The sequence below is a fragment of the Sapajus apella genome, unplaced genomic scaffold (assembly GCF_009761245.1).
Source record: "Sapajus apella isolate SASKATOON/1434 unplaced genomic scaffold, GSC_monkey_1.0 scaffold14, whole genome shotgun sequence".
Taxonomy (NCBI): domain Eukaryota; kingdom Metazoa; phylum Chordata; class Mammalia; order Primates; family Cebidae; genus Sapajus; species Sapajus apella.
In genome coordinates, this window is record NW_022436954.1 from 5,696,460 (window position 1) to 5,719,597 (window position 23,138).

The window sequence follows — 23,138 nt, forward strand, 5'->3', positions numbered from 1 at the left end:
AAGCTGCAGACAGAATCAATATCATGGCTGGTGAAACTGACTGTGAACCCCTGACTTCCCTCTTGGGGATAAGCGGGGGCAGAGACTGAGTGAGGAAGAAACCATCTGCTCAGGATGGAAGCTGCTGCCTCTGCTGGTGCTGAGCCAGCGGATCCCTGGGGTCCAGGCACCTGAAGAGTGCAGGCTGACTCCCCTGTCCCACCCGGCCCCTTGTGGTCCTAGCCTTTTGCCTTCTTGCACAAGGGCCTGTTCATTTGGCCCTATCTTCCCTCCCCCCATCTCCAGCCCAGGCCTCAGGATTTCTGGCCTCTCTCCTTAGACCCCATCCCCTCAGCCCTCCCTGGTCCTCAGATGTGGAGAGGAGGGAGGCGGTGAGTTGATTCTGGGAGCCCTGGAAGGAAGAGGGCAGTGGGGAGTGTGCCTGAGGGACGGGGCCCCTCCAGGTAGGCCCCATAGCCTTGGGTACCAAGCCCCCAAGCTGTGCCTGGTGTCCCCCTCCTCCTCCCACGGGAGTGGCTTAGGGGCTAAATTATCAGCTGCCTGTGGCCCCCGGTCCCCTGCTATATTCCCAGGGCCCCAGGAGATGAGGGATAGTGGGGCAGGAGGGCTTCTGGGAGAGGCCTGGGTGCTCCTCCCAATGCCACCCTCTAGGAGACAAGACATCCCTGCTGGGGTGGGAGGAGAGGCCTGGAGCAGGGAGCCAGAAGGAAGCAGCGACACTGCAGGGACTCGAACCCTGGCCCAGCAGTGCTGGACGTGCCACCACCAGCGCCTTTTGCTTTTTCCTGCTCACTGTTTCACAGATTGAAAGGTGAAAAGCAAAACCTGAGTGTGGCCATGGGCACACTCAGTAAAAGAAACACCTGCGGCGGCTCCGCGCCTCCCTCCCTCCCAGGCCCACCTCCTGCCTTCCTCACTCCCCTTGCAAAGGCACCACCGCCTGGGACAGTGTCCCCCAGTGGCACAGCCACATGTGCCACATCCCAGTGTGCCACATGTGTATCCTCACTGAGGAGCATCAAGTCACACCAGCAAACCGAACACGAGGCACAGTCCTGCAGGTTCTGGGACAGTGTATGCAGTCACAAGCATCTCTGTGAGTATAGAAATTTCCAGAAGAGGTCTAGGAAACTTGAGAAGACATCCCTGTGTAGCAGGGCAGGATAGGTGAGGGGACAGGAATTTTACTTTCACTTTATACCCACGGCTTGAATTTTTGACTCTATGCAGATCACTTTTATAATTAAAGGCAAAAGTCTTTTCATCAGAACAGGAAATCTAAGACCTGGGGACACTTCCGGCACCCTGGCCTAGTGCAAATGGTTCTCTGGGTCTGCTGGGCCCCAAGCACCTGAGGTCACGCAGATGCCCTGCCTCGCCTTCCGTCCTCTGATCTCTCGGCCATGGTCAGCTGTGGGTTCCTTCCTGGGAACTGTCATGCTGGAAATGAAGTTGGAAGCGCAGTGCCCACCGGCCTCTCTCCTGTCACTGACTAACCTGGAGTACAAGTTCTGGAGAGGACGGGTCCAAGTCACCAGGGCCCCAGGACCCAGAGGTACATGAAGCCCACCTGAACCCTCAGCCGCAGTCAGGACACCCTCAGTATCCGCGGTCCACAGCACCAATGCTCCTGGCCCAGGCTCTGCCTCCCCTGGCCCCACGGCGGGTCCATGGGAACCCCGCATGAGCTCTCTGTCCTCGTCTGAGAGTCCTGTCCTGGTTGCCATGGAGGGAGGGCTCCTGGAGCCCCTGCTGCCAGTGCCAAAGAGCTCAGAAGCCCTCCCCAGCAGGGTCCAGATGAGAAACAGGGGCTCAGAGAGGGCTATAGCCTGCTCAGGACAAACAGGAGGTCAGGCCAGGCTGAGGGCTGGGTGCCTTGTACTCATCCTGATGAATCCGAGCAGAGTCAGCCCTCCACTTCTCCCCCACTTCTCTCTCTCTCTCTTTCTCACACACACACACACACACAGAGGTCTCCCCCACTTTACACACACACATGGTCTCCCCCACGTCACAGGCACACACAGGTCTCACACACACACACACACACACACACACACACACACACACACACACACACACACACACACACACGAGTCTGGGGACTACCAGCTGGGCTCTGAGCCAGGCCTGCAGGCCTCAGACCTCTCAAAAAGGGCGGGGAACCTGCTGGGCCAACTGCCTTCAACCCCTCCCCCACTTCACTCATGCCCCGTCCCCCTCACATGTCCATCTCCCCTCACAGCCCCGCTTCCACTTCAGCCCCCAAATACACGGTGCAGGCACTTACTTACTGCAGCAGCAGAGAGGAAACGGTCACGGCCATCTAAGTCCCAACCTGCCGATGAGGCAACAAAGCTCTGGCCTACAAGGCCTCAGAAATGGGGGCAGTCAAAACCCACTCTGTAAGATGAGCAAAGAATTAATTCAGCGTGTTAGCCATAGGACCCTCGGGTGCATGCCGCGGGGAGAGTGAGCTACGTGGGGAAACGCGGCACTGGCTCCGGGAACCACTGCACTCAGCCAGTGAGCAGAAGTAAAAACAGTGGTGTGGACAGGGCCAAGGGGGAAATAGCAGCTCTAGAACCATCTGGGCACAGGGCAGTGAGGAGAACCAAGTGACTGGCCCTTCCCGCTGGCCAGTGGGGCTGCAAGCCAAAAGCTTTCTTCAGGAATAGAAGGGGATTTGCCCAAAGACATTTGTGACTGTACAATTCGTAACTACAAAATGCTGGTGTGGGTCCACATGGCCCAGGTAGCAGTGACAACCTGTCACCCTGGAAAGTCCCAGAAGACCTCAACCAGAACAGGTGGATTATTTCACCTGTTAAATACCAATTATATTCACCTGATAAATACCAATCACTACAGTATAAAATAAACACATGGACTAAGTGGAAAGCAGAAAAGATAAAAATCATTCCAAATTCAGCAGCTGAAAATAACCCCCAAAGATACTTCAGTCCAGTGCAAACAAGAAGACAGAGGAGTGTGTGCGCCCATGTGTGGACAGCTTCGGGTCTGCACTGTCAACACCAGACATGGTGAAGTCCAAGCAGCAAGCAGGCCACAGACGGGGGAGTTAGCGCTGGGAATACTAGTGGATCGCCCTGCATCAAAACACACGGAGCAGACTGCCGAGCCAGCTCAGGGCAAGTGGAGAGGCCCCAGGAGTGATGGTGAGAATGCAACTCACTTGTCATTGCACAGGATATGGCAGATCTGGATTTGACCAACAAAATTGGGAGGAACTGATCCAGATGTGGAATGTGACAGAGAATCCCTTCCCACTGCCATGGAACATGTATAAAAAGAATCACAACCTTAATCAATGAAGAAAGGGAGCCATACATCCAGAACAGCAGAGATTGCATAGGCCACTTCCCCAGACCACCATTCTAACTAGGGCCAAATTATACATCAGGCACAAACATATAGGAAATAAGATAAGGTCTTTTCTTTTCTTTTTTTTTTTTTTTTGAGATGGAGTCTCGCTCTATCGCCCAGGCTGGAGTACGGTGGCCCAATCTCACTGCAACCTCCGCCTCCCGGGTTCAAGTGATTCTCCTGCCTCAGCCTCCTGAGTAGCTGAGACTATAGGCGCACACCACCACGCCCAGCTAATTTTTCTGTATTATTAGTAAAGACGGGGTTTCACTATGTTGGCCAGGCTGGTCTTGAAGTCCTGACCTTGTGATCTGCCTGCCTGGGCCTCCCAGTCTTCTCTGTTTTAAAAGTCCTGCTTCAGGGCTACCTTCCCCGAACACTGCTGCCTCCTTCCCAGCATTTGCCAGGAACTATCATTGCCTTAGTTTTTTTTTTTTTTTTTGGATACAGGGTTTTAGACTGTTGACCAGGCTGGAGTGCAGTGGTGCAATCAAAGCTTGCTGCAGCCTTGAACTCCTGGACTCAAGCAATCCTCTTACCTCAGTAACTAGGACTACAGGCACATGCCACCACACTTGGCCTTCTAATTTATTTCTGTGTCAACAAAATAAAACTCAGGCCTAGGAATAGCTTGATTCAGAAATCACAGAGGGACTTAATATTCCATTAGTACAAATGGAAAAATTAAGTTCATCATCAGATGACAAAAGGAAAAAAACCTGATACTCATCTCAAAAGATGAGAAAAGACATCTGAATAAATACACTATCTATTATTATTTCAAATTTTAAAACTTCTTTTTTGAGAGATAGGGAATCGCTATGTTGCCCAGGCTGATCTTGAACTCTTGGCCTCAAGTGATCCTCCTGCTTCAGCCTCCCACAGTGCTGGGATTACAGGCATGAGCCACCATACCCACCATAAATTAAAAGTTCCAAACAATATAGTAACAAATGGAAACCCTTTCCCACGATCCAGCACATCTCGCAGGGGCATCTGCTGGCATTACACACAAAGACACACTGGGGTTACGTCCATTCCACGTTTAAGAACTGAACTGCACCTTTTCCTCTGCCTCTAAACACAGTTCAAGCGATTCTCCTGTCTCAGCCTCCACAGTAGCTGGGATTACAGGTGCCCACCACCACACCCCAGCTAATTTTTGTATTTTTAGTAGAGATGGGGTTTCACCATGTTGGCCAGGCTGGTCTCGAACTCCTGACTTTAGGTAATCCACCCACCTTGGCCTCCCAAAGTGCTGGGATTACAGGAGTGAGCCATTGCACCTGGACTATTAAATTATTTAGTTTATAATTATCAAGTGGCATTCAAATCAATAGAGAAAGTAGAATGATTCAGTATATAGTGTTGGGAAAATCAGGTCACCATTTGAAACAGCTAAATTGGATTCATACACCATGCGCTCTAAACAAAGGTAACTTGTAGATGGATTAGCGTTTAATGTCAAAAACAAAACCATAAAGGAACCAGAAAAAATATAGTATAACACCAAAGTATGAAACCATAATAATAAAAATGGATAGATTTCATTACCAAATTTAAAACCATCACCAAGATCGAACACTTAAAAGGCAAACTACAAGCATGAACGATGTTTTGTAATATGTAAGGGTAAATGTCCTCAACAGTTGTCACAAAGCGGTGAAAATACAGGTGAGGCCCAAAGCAGATGCACAGATCAACTAACACACAAGTATTTATTCAACCTCACGGAGTCCAAAAGTGCAAATTAAAATACCAAGATACCATTTCTTGCCTTCAAATCAGCAAAGATAAAAACAAAGATGGTGCAGGCCAGGCTATGGGGACCCTCTGCTGGGAGCATGGGCTCTGCCTGCCTGCAAGGAGGGTGCTTGGCAACAGGAGTCAAACCGCTCACAGCCTCTGGGCCGGTCATTTCACTGCTAAGAAACTGCTATTAAGGAAATGATCAGATGTGTGCACAACAGTGTCTTAGGAAGCAGAAACTCACCCCACCCTATTTCAACAAAGTCCGAAAAAATTCTCATCAGAAAACAGAACAGTGTTTCATTTAAATATATATATATATATATTTAAAGCCCAGACACATCTTTCTGGAGTGGAGGCAGGCGGCCTCTGCCTTATTTGTGAAATAGGAAAGTAGCAGAAGTAAAGTCTTTACCATCTTGCTCCAGGCACCTTGGTTCCAGCTCTATTGTAGAACAAGGAGCCCAGTGAAAGCGGAGTGGACTGACCCTGGGGAAGCCGCAGTAGGTTCCTAAGCAGAACGGCAGTGCTGCTGAAGATGGTCAGTTAAGGCGGGGACAACCAGATCTGGCTCAGCAGCCTCCAAAAAACCCCTGTGCACCAGACAGGACAATGTGTTCATGATGGCGGCCTTGAGACTCTGAAGAAATGGCAAGTTCTGGTCTCTATAATCCCTCGTAAAGCAGGAAAGCATGCAGTACATTTTGTGAAAGGTTCCAGCAGGCTGTGGACAGCAGGAAAAGGCTGTTCAGGGGTTGGGCACAGGGGTCAGGTGCTGGCCACTGGAACAGGACTCCACTCAGACATTCCAGATACACAGAACTTCCCAGTGAGAAGAGCCAGCTACAAAGTGGCAGAGGCTCGGAAAGCAACCCCTCCCAGCCCACCCCCTGAACGTGACCTTGGGTGCAGGCTGGGTTTGTAGAAACTTACTGGCATTTTTAACAAGACTTTGTGTATAGGATCATCTCAACTGCAAAGACCACTGAACTGGACACTATCAGTATGACGGTAACTAGTGACCATTGGGCAGAGCAAAATATAAATAAAAGTACGCCGTGATGGGGGTAGGGTCCGCTGGGGGCAGTGAGGACACCTAGACGCCAAGGTAGACAGACCAAGACCAGCTTTCTGTGTAATGCAAAGTCAAATTAAACAGATGCGAGTAGATGGAAAGACGCACCTTATTCTCTCCTAAGACGACAATGGCATGAAGACGTCACGGGGGAGGTTAAGGTAAACATGCAGCCTGGAGAATTCTGGAAAAGTAGAATAATGAGGTAGGGCTTTCGTTTCGCTTTTTTAAAGTACAGATGACACTATGTAAAACCATTAGGAACTGGCACATGAATAAACAGATCAATAGTTAACAGCTGTGTTAGCCAGAAAACGGTGTAAGGGCAACAGGCTAACTAACCCTGTCATTCGTTGCACTAAAATTAAGTCCAGATAGAGCCCTCCAAAGTAAAAATAAAAAGACAGGAGAAAGCATGGGGTTTAACCAAAAGAAAAAAGAAAAAAAGCTTCAGCTGGATTAGCCTCTTTGAACTACTCATAAAATCCAGGAACCATAAAACAAAATTAGTGTGTGTGTGTGTGTGTATATATATATAAACTGAAGAGCAAAATATTATAATAAAACTTAAAAATCAGTGAAAAACAGGAATGTATTTACAAAGGGTTAATTTCCTTAATATGTATCAGTAAACATATAACCCAAAAGAAATACAAATCAAAACTACAATTAAATACTATTTTCCACTTCTCACATTGACAAATAACCAAGTTTGAGAGCATAGCCCAGGTGAAGGTGTGGGGAAATGTCAATGGGACCAAGCTCCCTACGGTGGAAGCTGGGGGTGTCCATCATATTCAGAAATTTCCACGTGCTGTGCCCAGACTTCCTCCTGAGAAAACTTTTCCCTCGCAGATATACTTGCCCATGTACATAAAAACACATGTACACAGATATGCGGTATAGCCTTATCTACAGTAAAAATTGCTGAAACAACTTAATGGTTCCCCAAAAAGGGAATGGGTAATTCAAACACAGCTACCACACAGATGTTGAAAAGACTGAGGCAGACGTGAATACAGATATACAGTGCTCACCTTGATGTACAGTAACTCAACAGTCCGAAGTGCAAGACAGGCTATGTGGTATACCTGTACAGCTTTATAAATACAGATTCTCCAGAAAGAAACTGCAGCAACTGGCCACAACAGCTGCCTCTGTGGGAAGGGAGGCTGGGGGTTAGAGAAAGATGCCACTGAATCACTCACAGAGTTTGAAGTTTGAACATGTGCAGCATGTATTGCTTTGAACAGTTTCACACATCTATTAATAGGTGAAGTGAAATGGAAGGAAACCAGCAGAGCATTTGCCTTTGGGGTCAGCACAGGAGCAGAGGATGAGGCAGGGCCTTGCTTTGACACACAGATGGTGGGTCACACAGTTGTCACACTGATGGAAGAGTAAGACGGACAGTGTACCAGTCACTCTAGTAGCTGAGGCCAGAGGAACTCAGGTATTGCCTTCTAGAAGTAGTAAGTCCAGCAGGGCAGATGCTGAGCCAGTGGTGGCTTGCTGTGCACAATGTTCAACTCCCTGTGCCCCTACCAGTGACCCTATGAGGTGAGTAAGAGCCAGGGCTGGGCTCACATCTGAGCTCCTGGCATGTGACAGCCCCTTAGAGGACAGAGAGCATGAACTTAGCCCCTGAAGCAGCCACGCTGTGCCCAGCAGAGGGCAGGTACAGACAGCATTCCTTCCTAGACCAGGTAACATTTCAACAAACTAAACAGACAAGTGAATAAGAGATCATTAAACACTGCTTTTTTACAAATGTCACAGCTGTGTTCCTAGAATAGTTTGGTTGTTTTTTTTTTTTGTTGTTGTTGTTGTTTATTGAACCTGCTTAGGGGAAAGAATACCAGGAATTAGACTCTGGGATCTGCAGGATCCATTACTGTTTTGTGCTTAGCCGGGCACCATATTATACTTGATTCTGGCATGGACACTAAGCAGTTTTATGTGAATTCCACGGCACCTGAGGAGAGCACCAGCATTACCGATTTTAGCAGCAGATGCTTTCAATCCATCTCACAAAACAGTGTCACTGACCAGGTGTGCCAAGAGCCACAGCAGGTGAAGACACCTACAGATGCTGCCTCCTCTGGGCACTGCCTCTGGGTGCCTCAGCTCTGCACCCAGAGGAATGCAAAAGAGATCCCTGCAGCACTCTGTGATGGCTAGAAAACTCTGCAAGTAACCTCAAACCCATCACTAGAAAAATGGTTAAAACGACCACACCAACATGCACAATATTACATGTTATAAAGCCATAAAAACAATAGTACATATTATATGATTCCATTTTAGGGCAGAGCATAATAGGATAAATTTTAGGATATCCACAGCCAGAAAATGTCTGAAGGAATATAAAGGAAGTTGTCATCAGTAGTTGTCTTAGGGATTGGGAATTATAGAGGAGCTTTTATCTTCTATATGGCCTTTTTCTATAGTGTTTGAGTTTTAATTACAAGACTAGTGATTTATAAATTCATACACTCCACAGCCCCAGTCATTATAAGAACACATAATATAGGAACACTAGCCATGGACTTACCTAAATCCGCATGATTTTGGTCCCCTCAGGACAGTGCTTGAATGCAGGGATAAGCAGACGACAAAGCCGCAGTGTGACCCGGTGCAGAGCACTGGGTTGGGCGTCCCCAGCAGTCACGTGACAAGAGCAATTTAAAAAATTATACCTTGACAAAATTATACTTGATTACATGTCTTGGACCCTGGGGGCCTTATTAGCATTAATCCCATGAATGCTAAATTCACACAGAGATGACTAGAATCTATCATACCATCTGAAGTTTTAGTGGGTCACTGCATACATGACAGATCAAAGAAAGCAACTAGCAGAAATTTTAGTGTCATATAGAGCGTCGTAGAGGATATGAACAACAGATACTCTCATACTCAGCTGTGCAAAGCTGGACAACTACTCTGGAGGGCAACAGGGCAGAACAGAGGAAAACGTCAGACCCACATCCTATGACCCAGCAATTTCGCTTCTTGGTACCTACCCTGAGAAACACTCATGCATTGTGCACAAGGGGCTGTGTATGACGATGATCACACAGTATTGTTTGTAATATCAAAAGATGAGAAATATTGTAAATTTCCATTAATGGCAGAATGGCTAAATAACTCACAGAGATACTGCACAGCAGTTGAAAACAGTGAGGAAAGTTCTGTGTGCACTCCCAGGCATCTCCTTACTGTTAAATGAAAAAAGTAATCAATAATGTACAGTATACAATAGTATTTTCCCACTTCTATGGAAAAGAAACACAATGCAACACTTTTTAAGATACAAATGTAAGTCTAGCAGGAAACCCAGCAAACTGGTAACACTGGTTACCTCTGGAGTATGGGGGATTGGTAGTGCCAACCTTGTCAGTCACCTTTCAACTCTGTGTAATGAGAAAACACCCACATATCACTTCTTCAACGACACTGACAGAAGTAAGAGAAGCAACCCTGTCACGATGGATGGGAAAATTGATGAACTAACTGAGGTACAGTTACATGATGGGCTCTATCCAGTAAATAAACCAAATGAAATACCCCATGGGCAAGGGATAAATCTTACCATATTAAATGAGAATGTTTATATCTCATTTAATAAGATTAACATAATCTTAAATAACATAAGATTACATCCAAAATAACTTTTCTATAAGCTAAGAACAACTAAAATATAAATATATAATTTGAAAAACATATTTAGATCAGATTCTTTTACAAAGTTATGGGAAAAGAAAGTAAGTGGGAGATAAACCCAGGATTCAGGATGATTATTACCATGGCCTGGGGGGTGGCAGGGATGGCAGGGGAAGTCGGGTGGGGTGGGACCACATAAGCGGAAGGGGTTACTGTCTGTATTGTCCTAGTTTTTATATTAGATAGGAGATTTGGAAATGCTTACCACATTATTAAAAAACAATCAAGGAAAGAAAATTAAAGAGAGCCATGTTATATTCTGAACCAAAAGATTTACCCAGTTCTGTGTATTTGAGTTCTAATAAAGAGAGAGAATATTCTTCCCTTAGAGGAGTATTTTAGCTTTCATTTACTAGATTTTAAAACATAATGAAAAGTGACGATCATTAAATTCCACTGCATTTTATTAACAATAACAATGAAAACTAGAGCCTACAATTTCCAGAAATAGATCCAGACAGAAAATTATAAGAACCATTTGATCTAGCAACCTCATTTCTGAGTATCAACCCAACGGAAAAGAAGTCATTATACCAAAAAGACACTTGATGGCAGCACAATTCACAACTGCAAAGATAAGGAACCAACCCATCAACCAGTGAGTAGATAAATAAAATGTGGTATATCTACACCATGGAATATGACTTAGCTATAAAAAAGAACAAAATAATGGGTTTTTTTTTTTTTTTTGCAATAGTTTGGATGGAGCTGGGAGCTATTATTGTAAGTGAAGTAACTCAGGAATGGAAAACCAAATACTGCATGTTCTCTCTTATAAATGAGAGCTAACTTATGGGTACAAAAAGGTATACAGAGTGACATAATGGACACTAGAGACTCAAAGTAAGGCAGATAAGGGGGGCGAGGGATAAACACCCACATATTGGGTACAATGTACACTACTCAGGTGACCGGTGCAGTAAAATCTCAGACTTCACTACTATAGAATTCATCTATATGACCAAAAGCCACTTGTACCTCAAAAGCTATTGAAATTAATACACACACACACACACACACACACACACACACACACACACGCAGAAAAAAAGAAAATTATAAGAAGTTAATAATGACAGACCTGGAGCAAAAAAACAAAGACAGTATTTAGTAATTAAAACTTTGCTATTTCAACTTCATCAGTGTAAATCATTAATTTAAATGTAGAGGAGTGTTCATTGTCACCAGAGGAGTACATACATGTTTAGCTACTAAAGAAAAAGTAATACGCAGCAAATTCAACGGACTTATCAGTTATTATTATTAGGCTTATCAAAGGCTTATCAGACTGATTTTTGAAGTCCTGGTAAAATAGATGCTTTTTGCATCAATAATAACAGGAAAAATGGAGGATAGGGTTGACAATCATAAGCAGCGAATGTGGCTTTCCCAATGATACTAAGAGTTCATGATCATATAAAGGTCAGTATGAGAATTTCACATGCTCAGTGGTCAAAGAGGAAAAATGCAGATGAAAACTGTGGTAAAACAGAAAAGTATGAAAACCATTCAATCCAGCAATGCCACTACTGGGTATCTACTCAAAGGAGAATAAGTCATACCAAAAAGACACCTGATCACGGATAATTCAGAATTGCAAAGATATGGAACCAACCTATGTGCCCATTAACGGATGAGTGGATAAAGAGATGAGCACAGAAATATACAGACTAAAACAACTAAAATACCTTATAACGTTGGATTTGGCAAGGATTTCTTGGATATGACACCAAAAGTACAAACAGAATTAAAAAGACAGAAATTAGACTATTTCAAATTTTAAAACTTCTGTACATCAAAGAACACAATCAACAAAGTGAAAAAGCAACCTTATGGAATAAGAGAACATATTTGCAAATCATATATCTGATAGGGGGTTAATATCCGGAATATAGAAACTCCTACAAGTCAACAACAATAACCTTAATAACCCAATTTTTAAAATAGTCAAAGGACTTGAATAGACATTTTTCTAAAGAAGACATACAAATGAGCAATAAGTATATGAAAAGACGCTTAGTATCACTAATCATTAGTATCACTAATCATTAGGAAAATGCAAATCAAAATGACAATGAAATATCACCTCACACCCACAGGGTGGCTTCGATATAAAAAAGCTGAAAATAACAACCACTGCAGAGGATGTGGGAAACTTGGAACCCCTGTGCACTACTGGTGAGAGTGTAAAATAGGGCAGTTGCTATGGAAAACATAGAGTGGTTCCTCAAAAAAATTAAAATAGAAATACCACTTCTGGCTACATACCCAAAAGAACTGAAGATAGGATCTCAAAAAGATGTGTGTACATTACAGCATCATACTTGTAAATACAACAATAAAGATATTTGTACGTAACACTATTGTTCACAAAAGCTGAAAGCAACCCGTCCACTAATGGGTGAATGGATCAACAAAATAAGATATAAAATAGATTATTCAGCTCTTTTAAAAAGGAAGGAGGTTCTGACACGTGCTACAACATAGACGCATCTGGAGGACACTGTGCTAAATGTAATAAGCCAGTCACAAACAGACAAATACTTCATGATTTCTCTGATATGAAGTGCATAGAGTAGTCAAACTCACAGAAACAGAAAGTAGAAAGAATGGTGGTTGCCGGGGCTGGAGGGAATGGATTGTTTAATATTATTTAATAGGTACAGAGTTTTGGTTTTGTTGGAGGAAATGCAGTGTTTAAGGTTATTTAATGGGTACAGAGTTTCAATTTCGCAAGATGAAAATGTTCTGGATTGGCTGTACAACAGTGGAAACATACTTACCACTACTGAATGCATACTTAAAAATGATTAAGATAGTAAACTTCTATTATATGTATTTCACCACAAAAAATTTTACAAGTAGCAACAAATAAATAAAATTGTAAAAATCTGATGTTAGTAGCTTTGTAGGGAAATGGATGTAATATACTCACAACAGGAAGTGTAGCTTTCTGGAGTCACGAGTCTGTGAAGACGGTTATAAAACCGTAAGTCCTCACTGCCCAGGCAGTGCCACTCCGGGAGATACACATGTACACTAAAGTTACAGAGATGCTCACAGCTGCACAATTTAAATAGTCAAAACAGTTTAACAACTAAAGAGATGGGATAAATATCCTGTAGTATAAGCACATTAGCATAAAATCATGCAATCATTCCATTCATGATCTTTTTTGAGGTCATGAACAAGCAGATGAAAGTTATGCTTTCCACAGAAAAATACACACAATTTCAGAGCATTCATAGACTTCTAGGAACCCATCCATGGGAATTCCTTTGGGAAGGTTAAGAATCCTGAGAAACAGCCTCTTCAAATGTGTTTGTGAACTATACCGGTACAGGGAAATTTAGTGGAAACAAAATTAAGTGTAGAAACAGACCAGACCAGGATATACACTCTGATTCCCATTGCATGAAACGTCCAGTGCCAGGCGGGCAGCCAGCCGGCCACAGAACAGGGAGAGGGTCCCAGGAAAAAGTGGTTAGACCTGGGCCCCAGAGGAGGTGGAGAAGGAGGGCAGAGGCAGGAGAGTTCACTATAAGAGCTCAACAAGGAGTAGCTGCTGCCAAACATCTATATTCATTAACCCACATTTCACAGACAGTCTCCGGCAGGTTAAGTAACTTGCTCCCAGTCATAAAGTTGCCAAGAGGATTAGAACCAGCTCCAGTGACCTATTAGGTACAAACCTACTCAGATGGGGAAACCGAGAGTCAGGGACCAGCAACAACCAGGGGCCCATTCAGGAAACACCAGCCTGGCCCCAAGGTCTTCTGCAGTGAACCCTCTCACTGTGACAGCAACCCTCCCAGGACAGGGTTCTTTGGCCTTAGGAGGTGGGCTCTGAGAGCACCACGCCCCTCCTCACACACACACACACACACACACACAGACTCCACAACACACTCCAGGTGGAATAAGGTTTAAATGTAAAAAAATGATACCATGCAAGTTTCACAAGAAAGTATGGATTAATATTTATGTACTCTTGGGGTAGAAAAGATCTACATATAACAAGTTCAGAAACCACAGTAATAAACTAACCTTGGAAAATCATGTAACTTCTATCTATCTGAAACAAAATTAAAAGGCAATCTATAAACTGGAAAAGAAATATTGCATCAACTATGACAAAAGGTTATTAATATCCTTAATATGTAAATAGTTTTTACACAACAACCATTAGAAAAATACCTAATTACGCGGCCGGGCGTGGTGGCTCACGCCTGTAATCCAAGCCCTTTGGAGGCCAAGGCGGGCGGATCACCTGAGGTCGGGAGTTCAAGACCAGCCTTATCAACATGGTGAAACCCCATCTTAAAAAACAAGACAAAACAAAAAACAAAAAAAAAGAAAAATGCCTAATTAGGAAGTACAAAGTCATGCACACACACCCCCTACAAACGGCCAATCAACATACAGTAGAGATGTTCAATCCCCAGCAGACAAAGCAATGCTCACACCCACAGGGGAAGCAGACTGGATCCATTGGGGGAGCAAAGGTTTTTAATGTGGCAAAACAGGTTCTGAGGAAGAGGGGAAGGCGTCAGGTTTGCCTCACTAGTCAGAACACTAATTGAGCAATTTCTCCCTGGTGGGCAGTTTAGCCCGAGTTTCACAGAGTCATTTCCTTCTCGAAATGTATTCATGCATTCCCAAAGAGAAAACAAGAGACAAAAGTCTGAGCTACAAAGAAAGTCATTGCAAGTATTATTTTCTAAGAGAAAAAAAAACCTAGAAATACCCTACATGTCCATTGAAATAAGTGTTTACACTGATATAGCCAATCGAGGAAACACTGTTATCATTTAAAAAGGTGTTCACTATATATTAAGTAGTCACAATACAGAATTTATGGCATCATCTCATTTTTGTATAAAAAAGCACTTATCCCACGCATATAAAAGAAATCCTCCAAAAGCAAACATGCCCATAACAATTGTTAATGGTAAGATTATTGAGGATTTTGAAAAAAAAATTCCTTATTTGTAAACTTTAAACTTTTCTTTTACATATTAGAACTCGATGAAGAATTATTTAAAAGAGAGGAAAGGCAGTGCATGGCTGTGGGTCCAGGAGGGTGGCGGCAGGCTGTCCTAACCAGCAGGCTGGCAGGGGGTGGAGGGGATGCCCTCACTCAGAGGAAGATCACGGCCACCTGCCTTGGAACACGTACCTGCTCATCTTTTCGTAAGTTTAGTTCTTCTTTTGCTATCTTCCTGTTACGATTTCCAGATAGTATCAGTATATCTTTGTTTGTTAGATAGGAATATTGAAAACGTATCATAAACATCCGTAAGCCTATTTGGGCATGTCTTCATTTCATACCAGCACTGCACCATGAGTACCTTTGCACACAACGCCAGAGGATAACACTTCCTCCAGAGACTTCACTGCACAGAGAGGTTAGCCTGGCATTAAGGGTCCTTGGAATCCCTTAACAGTCACAGGCAATAAGATGCACCAAGGGCAGCTGAATCAATCTCCTTTTTGTAACACAGGCCGTTCCTGCAGTTCTGTGTCACCAACCCTGGCATACTGAGGAACGTAAACCAATACTGGCTCTCAGGGTACTTTCCTTTTTAAAAGAAGTTCAAGTTCAACTTTTGCTTTTCTTATACCCCATAACTTTTATTTTGCAAAGCTCAGCCATGCCCACTCACTGAGTTCCATGATATTACCCACACCTCTGGAAATTCACAGAAAGTCTGAATTCAGATCCATGCATAAGGATGCAAACTGATGAGTGATAGTTGCTGGCACTGCCATCAACACCTCCTGTCCATCTCAACTGATTTGAGGATAACTGAAGGCAAAGACTGTGGCCCAGCCCCTGGATTGGGGTGGAGGCAAGGAGGGTGGCGAGCTGAGCCTTCAGCAGTTGGCCTCACCTCTCTGCTCCTGATCAAGTGCCACTTCATACCCACTTCCAATCCCCAACATTTATACCCCATGAGTCAATTCTTCTTCAGCATGCCACAGTTGCTGGAGATAGCACCATTTACACAGAGGCATCCATAGCAGTTACTTTCCAGGGTGGAAGCAAGAGTTTTGTAATAATCATAAAAAACAAGAGAAGAAACAAGGGCTCTGAAAAGAAGAAAAGGTGGTTATAGAGGTGCTGGGGTAAAAAGCAAAGCAAAGGGGTAAGACAGGAAAGGGGGCCTGGATTATTTCTGGAGCATCCAGGAAGAGGGCAAGCAGGAAGAGGGCCCTGGAGCCTGTACACAGCAGAGCCCTATCTTGGCGGTGCCATGAGCACAGATAGGTTTGCTGGGTGGGCAGCTCAGTGACTTCCTCTTCCCACTACCCAGCCCGTTTGTCAGTAGTGTACATGTGGAGGGGTCACCAAGATACAACAGCACAGGCAAATAAGACACAGCTGTAAAGACGGCAACCAGTCCCGCAGCTCATGGTAAGAAAAGAATCCTTCCGGTCATGATCTCCCACCATTTGTGCTGGTCCCCTGGCTAGTCCCAGTTGAGCCCTTATCTCCCCTTCTTAGGCCAACAGGTCCAGGTTGAGTAGGACAAGCCTCCCTTGAGGCTCCCTTTGAATCAAGCACCTTCCTCCTCAGCACATTTCAAACAAACGATTACCAAGTCCCAACAGAGAGCAGATTCCTCTCAGTCACTCACCAAAAGGAAAAAACAAGTCGCATTCTTTAGTGAGATAAGAATTACGCATATACTTAGACCCAAATCCCAGATACATTCCAGCCTTCCAAAGACTCATACTATGTAATACACATATTATATAGCCATTCTATTTTATTCAGACTTTTCCCTAACCAAATAAAAATAAGTACCACTTAGAACTCTAAGCAAGTAATGTTTTAAAATATTATGGCAAAGCACTCCCCACCTACACACTCACCTTCATTGGCTCGAATGGTTCATCACATTTCAAACAAATGATTACCAAGTCCCAACATAGAGCAGATCCCTCCCCACCCACCCAGCAGTCTGCAGACCACTTGGGATAATACCAGTTCTATTTTGGTTATCATGCTCTCCTATACGGCCTTACTTACTTGAAGCTGGCAAATCTAGACCTAAATCTACAACATGAAAATAAATCCAACTTCATTATGAAGGCAATGTGATAGGGGTCGAGAAATATAACATAGCAATACAACAATTCTAATGAGTTTAGAACTTGAACCTTTATTTGTGCTGTAAAGGGGAAGGAAAGTGATTAGGAATTACGTACATGATGCAACAGGATTAGTTCTTACCATACAGAGCAACAAACCCGTACTTTTAACCACCCACTTCTACAGTTTTAATTTCGCAACAGCATGCCCGAAAATATTTCCCCATACATGCATGACTAATAACACTCTAAATTCCAACGACAGTAATTGTATCATGTCCAAGCCACTGGTTAAGAACTGAACTACCGTGTCAACATATTTTTAAACACTGAAAAAATGGAACCCAGAAGACAGATCCCAAGGATAAAAATATCCATGATTTAAAAAAATTTAAGTGAAATTTAAAGGGAAGAGGGACATGGTAACAAGCCATTGGTATTACTTTATCAGTTTGGATGCAGCTCAGAAACAAGTAGAGTTTTCAGATCACACATGTAGTAGAGGCACTTCACCCACGCCCTCCCCACAATCCTCATCCCCTTCCCCTTTTAGCTCGTTTTCCAAACCGTTAGGTGATGACAGTTTAGTTTCCCCTCTAGTCTTGGATCACGGATCACGGAAAAGCACAAACATTCAAACTAAAAATACAATATTCATTTTAACCTTAGCAAAGGTACATGGATTCTATCTGCTACCAAATATTATAGTAATTTTACAGTGATGACAAAAGGGTATTTGGTTCGTTACAAAGACTAGATTCGAAGATACTAGGTAAGCAAAAATTTTGCCATGATTAATATTTACCAAACACAGAAAAGACAATTATGTGTTTCTACGGCAGGATTTACATAAGAAATCCCTTGAAATTCACTGCACTTTCACTGTGCTCATAATTTTCAATCACAAGCTATCTGTGACAAATGAGTTACAAATTCAGAGGAGCCTATCTCAACTCGTCTTAAGTCGTCCCTTAAATACGTTAAAAGCCCACAATGTAGGCATTTACAATTTCTAAGACTTCCAGCTCCTGTGAAAAATCCCATCTTCACAGCTTCAGATAGATCACCTATGAAGCTGGCAAGAGGCAGCGAGGGATGCTGCGTATGCAAGTCTGACAAGTGACTGATTCACTTGAAAATACCCACACCCTAAACAAAACCACCCTCTAAAACAGGCTGCCTTGGCCACCAGGAAGAAGTTGGTAAAGACGTTTACCCTGCCTGTGAGATGGCATCACACACCCCTCCCTGTGGTTCTCGGAAAACTGGTGACTCTGTGTCATCATCTATTTTCAGTTACACTTTTTCAGTCTTCCCCACCTTGCAGCAAAGCAAAACAATTTTGTTTTGGTTTTTTTGTACTTAAAGTTCTAAGCACTTTGGAAAGTTTCTAAGCAACTTTTCATTTCCAAGCAACAATTTAACCAACATTAACAACTTACTATTATTAATTAGTGTTTTCTTGGCTCACCCATTGCACTAAATTCACCAGAGCCCCAGAGTTCCCTTAAACCTGCATTTCCTACCACTCCCAACACCCACACTAGATACCTAACCAACCCTCTCCCCTTCTTCACCCCATCCCTCCCAGTACCAACGCCAAGCTGCATTCCCCCAAACTGCAACTCCCACGTGACCAGTGCCAAGCTGTTTTCCTCCGCCCATCCCCCACAACTCCCACCTCAGGGTCCTCTTATTAGAATGCCAAAAAAGTATTATGAAATCTAACAAAATTCAAGTTTAAAAAAAACGAAACAAGATCGAAAGGGCACTACCGGCATACCCACCATTCCCTTCTCTTAGTAACCTGCAATGAAATCACAATGCCCAAACTAGACCTGCCATTTCCCACACACAGATTTCAGAATGACCAACGTGTACCCTCCCAGAGTTTAGCACCACACAATGACACCCTTCATTTGACAATCTGCTTCCTCTAATATATCCCCCGTCTAAGGCATTTAAAATTAAACAGCTTTCCAACACCCCAAGTTATTTCATCAGGCTCAGAACTTCTCCGAGCAATGCACAGGCAGGCAGGCAAACAGGTGGGTAGGCGAGAGGTCATGGGGCTCCTTCTGCAAACTCCTTCTATAAGGCATCAATCTGCGTTGTGGCATCAACGTTAAAATGTTCTACAGCTTAGGAATCTTCTTGAAGCAAGGTTCCAAGCACAGAACGAGTATGACTGGAGGCTCAATTTAGAAGATGCAGCATCTGAAAACCTTTACCCCAGGGAAGGAGGGGTGCCTGCTGGCATTCATGGCTCCGGAACAAGCATTTATTCAAAGCTGATGGCACCTCAAGCCGGATGCATCTGCTGTGGACTTTTAAGATTGCCCCCCACAAGCTTATCTGAAAACCTTAAATGGTAGCCTCCTGAATACAGGGCTTCCTGAGAAAGGCCTGGAAACATGACATTGGAGAACTTCCTCCTCCTAAGCCTCTGGAAATTCAATCTGCAGGCATCAATTGAGGCGGGCTCTTTCCTCCAGGGTCTCCCCTCCTGCACTGCTAGGACTCATAATGGCCAGGGGCTCCATGTCTCCCGGTTCCATCTGCTCGCCATGAGGAACACTACAGTAACAAACCGCGGTCCATGAGGCATTTTTGTAACTTTCAGCTGGATCGCTGCGGGCCCACCCAAAGGGGCACATTCACTCCCCACCCTCTCTGCAGGCAAGCAACATCGATCCGCCCCACCCCACCTCAGCGGGAAGGCCTTTCTTTCTCCACCAACAATACCGACTCCAACAGCCACTCGGCTACTATACCAGGCTTACCAGACGACCAGGCAATGTTTTAAGTGAATGGATAAGTTAAAGGGAGGAGGAGGAGGGGTGGAGTGAGCTCACAGAAGAGTTTAGCGCCAAACCTACAGAGAAGTCCAAAAGGAGCACTGCCACCTGGAAAATAAAGCGTTGGTCAATGTTGCCCCCAACACCCGAGCAGCGTGCCTCGCAGTCCCCGCCTGTCAAACATGCCAGGTGCCGGTGAGGATGGCGCCTTGGCCCCGCATCACTCCTCAGACCACCCCTCACCTCCGCCCAGGGGCCTGGCTTCGCATCCAGACCTGGACGCTCCACTAGTCTGGGCCCAGCCTGGACCCGTCCCAGGCTGAGCCAAAATTACATACCACCCTGGGCCAGAGTGGTCAGCCCCGGCGAGCTAAGTTCAGTTCCACAAGACCAGGCCTCATCCCCAGGCGGGTTCACAGCCCTTTGTCTGAAAAAAAAAGGGCTGCTGGCATGGACAAGTTGAAGCTCGGCCCTCCCGGCCCTCCTGCAGCCCTGCAACCACTGCCCGCCTTCCTGATCATCTCCAGGGCCGCAGCGGCCCATTCCTCCTGGCCTCTCGCCCTGCCTTCCTCCCTCCACAGACGAGGGCACTGAGGCTTGCTCAGCCATGCAAGAGCGGCGCCTTCTCAGACGTCAAGTTCCCCCTCCAGCAGGCAGTAGTGGCAGCCTGGCCTGGAGCCTGGCCCTCCCTGTGGGCTCCTGCGCGTATTTTGAACGCAGCCTGCCGCACTGTGGTCCCCCCAGACCTAGTCTCCGTCTCTTTGCCAACTTTCCTTCTCCTTGCACCCCCAAACCCCGAGTCTCATCTAACTCAGTCATCTCTCCCCAACTCTCCTGAGGCCCTGAACTGCCCACTTCCTCCCCCACAACTACACCCATGAGCGCATCACTCCCTGTCACTAACTCCTGCTGGACTGGCCACAACTTTTGCTTTTATAGCCCTCTGCCGTATCACCGGGGTCACTGCTCAACGGGACGATTCCTCCACGGACGCCGGAAAAAAAGTCCCTCCCCGACCCTGCCGGGGGAGACGACCCGGGCAGTGCACGGTCTCCCATGAGCGTCCCCCCCACGCAGGGACACCAGTTTATCCCCGCTTCTCCTTAGCAGTGCTTCTTGGGATTGAGGACAGCGCTCAAGGTGACAATTGGGAGGTGGACGCCATGAGAAAGAAGACGCCTTTTCTTCGCAGGTGTTGTCGGGTCGGGCAGGGGGCGCGCTTTCCCGAGAGAGGGACTGGAGCGAGGTGGCGGTGGGGGTGGGGGATCCTGAGTGGGGGCTCCTGAGTGGGCGACTAGAGCTGCCAGGGTCGCCTCAGGTCACCCCAACCCCGCCGAGGCTCGAAAGAAGGACCGGCAGGACATCTGGAAAATTCCAGGCGGCGGCGGAGGGATCTCTGCAGAGGGCGCGTCCCCCCCGGGAGGTGCGCGTGACTCTCGGGCGGCGGCTAAGCGTGTGGCTTGGCTGGTGACGTCAGCGCTCCGGTGCGGAGTGGGGGCGGGGCGGCCCAGAAGGTTATCGCGGCCCGGGGAGGGGTCGCGGAACGCTCCCAACGCGAACAGGCGGTTTTTCTGGTCAGGAAACCTTGCCTCGGACTGATAGCGTCTGGGAGCCAGTGGGTGACAACATGAGCCCCGGGGAGCCGCCTGGGCGCTTCGGGGGCAGGTGTCGTTGTTGTGACTGTTCCCAGGGGCCTGGCGAGGGGACGTGGTTCCCGAGAACGTTCAAGAAGTGCGTTCAGGATGGATTAAGTGGGAAAAGGCCGTTGCAAAATAATGGAAAATCAAGACTTTGTGCTGAAAGCAGTTATCTGTCATCAACGACAGACAGGCTGTGGGGGCGGGGAGAAAGAGGATTTTTATTTATTATTTATTGTTGCCGCATTTGTAAGCAGGCCCCCAGCCTGCCTCTTCTGGAAGCAAACCTGGTGAACTCCTGAGCCCTCCACCAAGGCGGGCAGGGTCTGCGTGTCTGGAGAGGACTTTGGACCGTGTAGCGGGCACGGCCCTTGCTAGAGGGTACAGTGCGATGAATCCCTGGCCCCTGCGGCAGAGGGTAGAAAAAGGACCCCGTACCTATTAACCAGAACAGAATATGGCATCTGACAGGAACTGCTGCCAGGAACCTCTCCCTGGTTGACACCCACACCCCAAGCAAAACAAAACAAAATAAAAACAGGCTCCCCTGGCAACGGGGAGACATTTCGCCTGCATCGGTGAGGTGGCATCAGCAGGCAGGGCTGGGCCCGACATGCACCCCTCCCTGTGCTTCTCGGAAAACTGGTGACTGTGCCATTCGACCTTCAGTACGGAAAGTGTGATGTGGCAAACCCAGGCTTGCTCCCTGGAGGCTGCTCAGCCCGATCTCCGCCAGCAGAAGATTCTGCCAGTGCGGCCTTCTCTAGGATCTGCCTCATCGGCCTCGTCCTGACCACATCTCCAGGGGTGGGTTGGGGTGGGTGATTGGCTGGAAAGAACCGTGTGGAAAGAGTGAATCGTCTGTCAGAATGTTCTAGAAAGCGGGGCAGCTCATGAAGCCTATGGAGTGACTCCTCCCTGCTGATTTGCAGTACTGGGCCATGGAGTTCTTTATCTCACCAGGCAACTGAGAGGTGGATCTTCCCCACTGTTCCTGCGGAGTTTATGTCTTAATTTGCTTTTCTCTATTTCTGGTCTGAAAATCTCTTAATTCACACACATCATTCCCAAATCCCAGAAACAAGCTATGGTTGATTTTATTTTTCAAAAAAGTAGGATCCAATCACTTTTGAAGGTCAAAGTGCAAGGATTGCCTAGAGGCCAAGAGTTTGGGACCAGCCTGGTAAACACAGCGAGACCCTGTCTCTACAAAAAATGGAAAAAAAAAAAAAAAAAAAAGCCAGGTACACATGCCTGCCTGTAGTCCCAGCTACTGGGGAGACTGAGGCATCAGGATTTCTTGAGCCTAAGAGTTTGAGGCTGCAGTGAGCTATGATTGTGCCACCGTCCTCCAGGCTGGCCAACAGAGTGAGACGCCTTCTAAAAATATATGTGTATATATACACATGTAATCCCAGGACTTTGGGAGGCTGAGGGGAGGGGGAATCACCTGAGGTCAGGAGTTTGAGACCAGCCTGGCCAACCTGTCCAAACCCTGTCTCTACTGAAAGTATAAAAATTAGCTGGGCAGGGTGGTAGGCGCCTGTAATCCCAGCTACTCAGGAGGCTGAGCAGAGGATTGCTTGAACCCAGGAGGCGGAGGTTGCGGTGAGCCGAGATCGAGCCATTGCCCTCCAGCCTGGGCAACAAGAGCAAGACTCCCTCTCA

At 46.0% G+C, this 23,138-nt stretch overlaps 1 long non-coding RNA gene across 1 annotated transcript; it reads right to left on the reverse strand.

Annotated features, from left to right (window-relative positions):
* Positions 1-773: 773 nt before the first annotated feature.
* On the reverse strand, positions 774-20,794 carry LOC116554760. Its single transcript, XR_004270296.1, has 2 exons — positions 2,073-20,794; positions 774-1,974 (listed from the first exon to the last, which is right to left on the reverse strand). It is a non-coding gene; the product is annotated as an uncharacterized LOC116554760 (long non-coding RNA).
* Between the last annotated feature and the right edge of the window lie 2,344 nt (positions 20,795-23,138).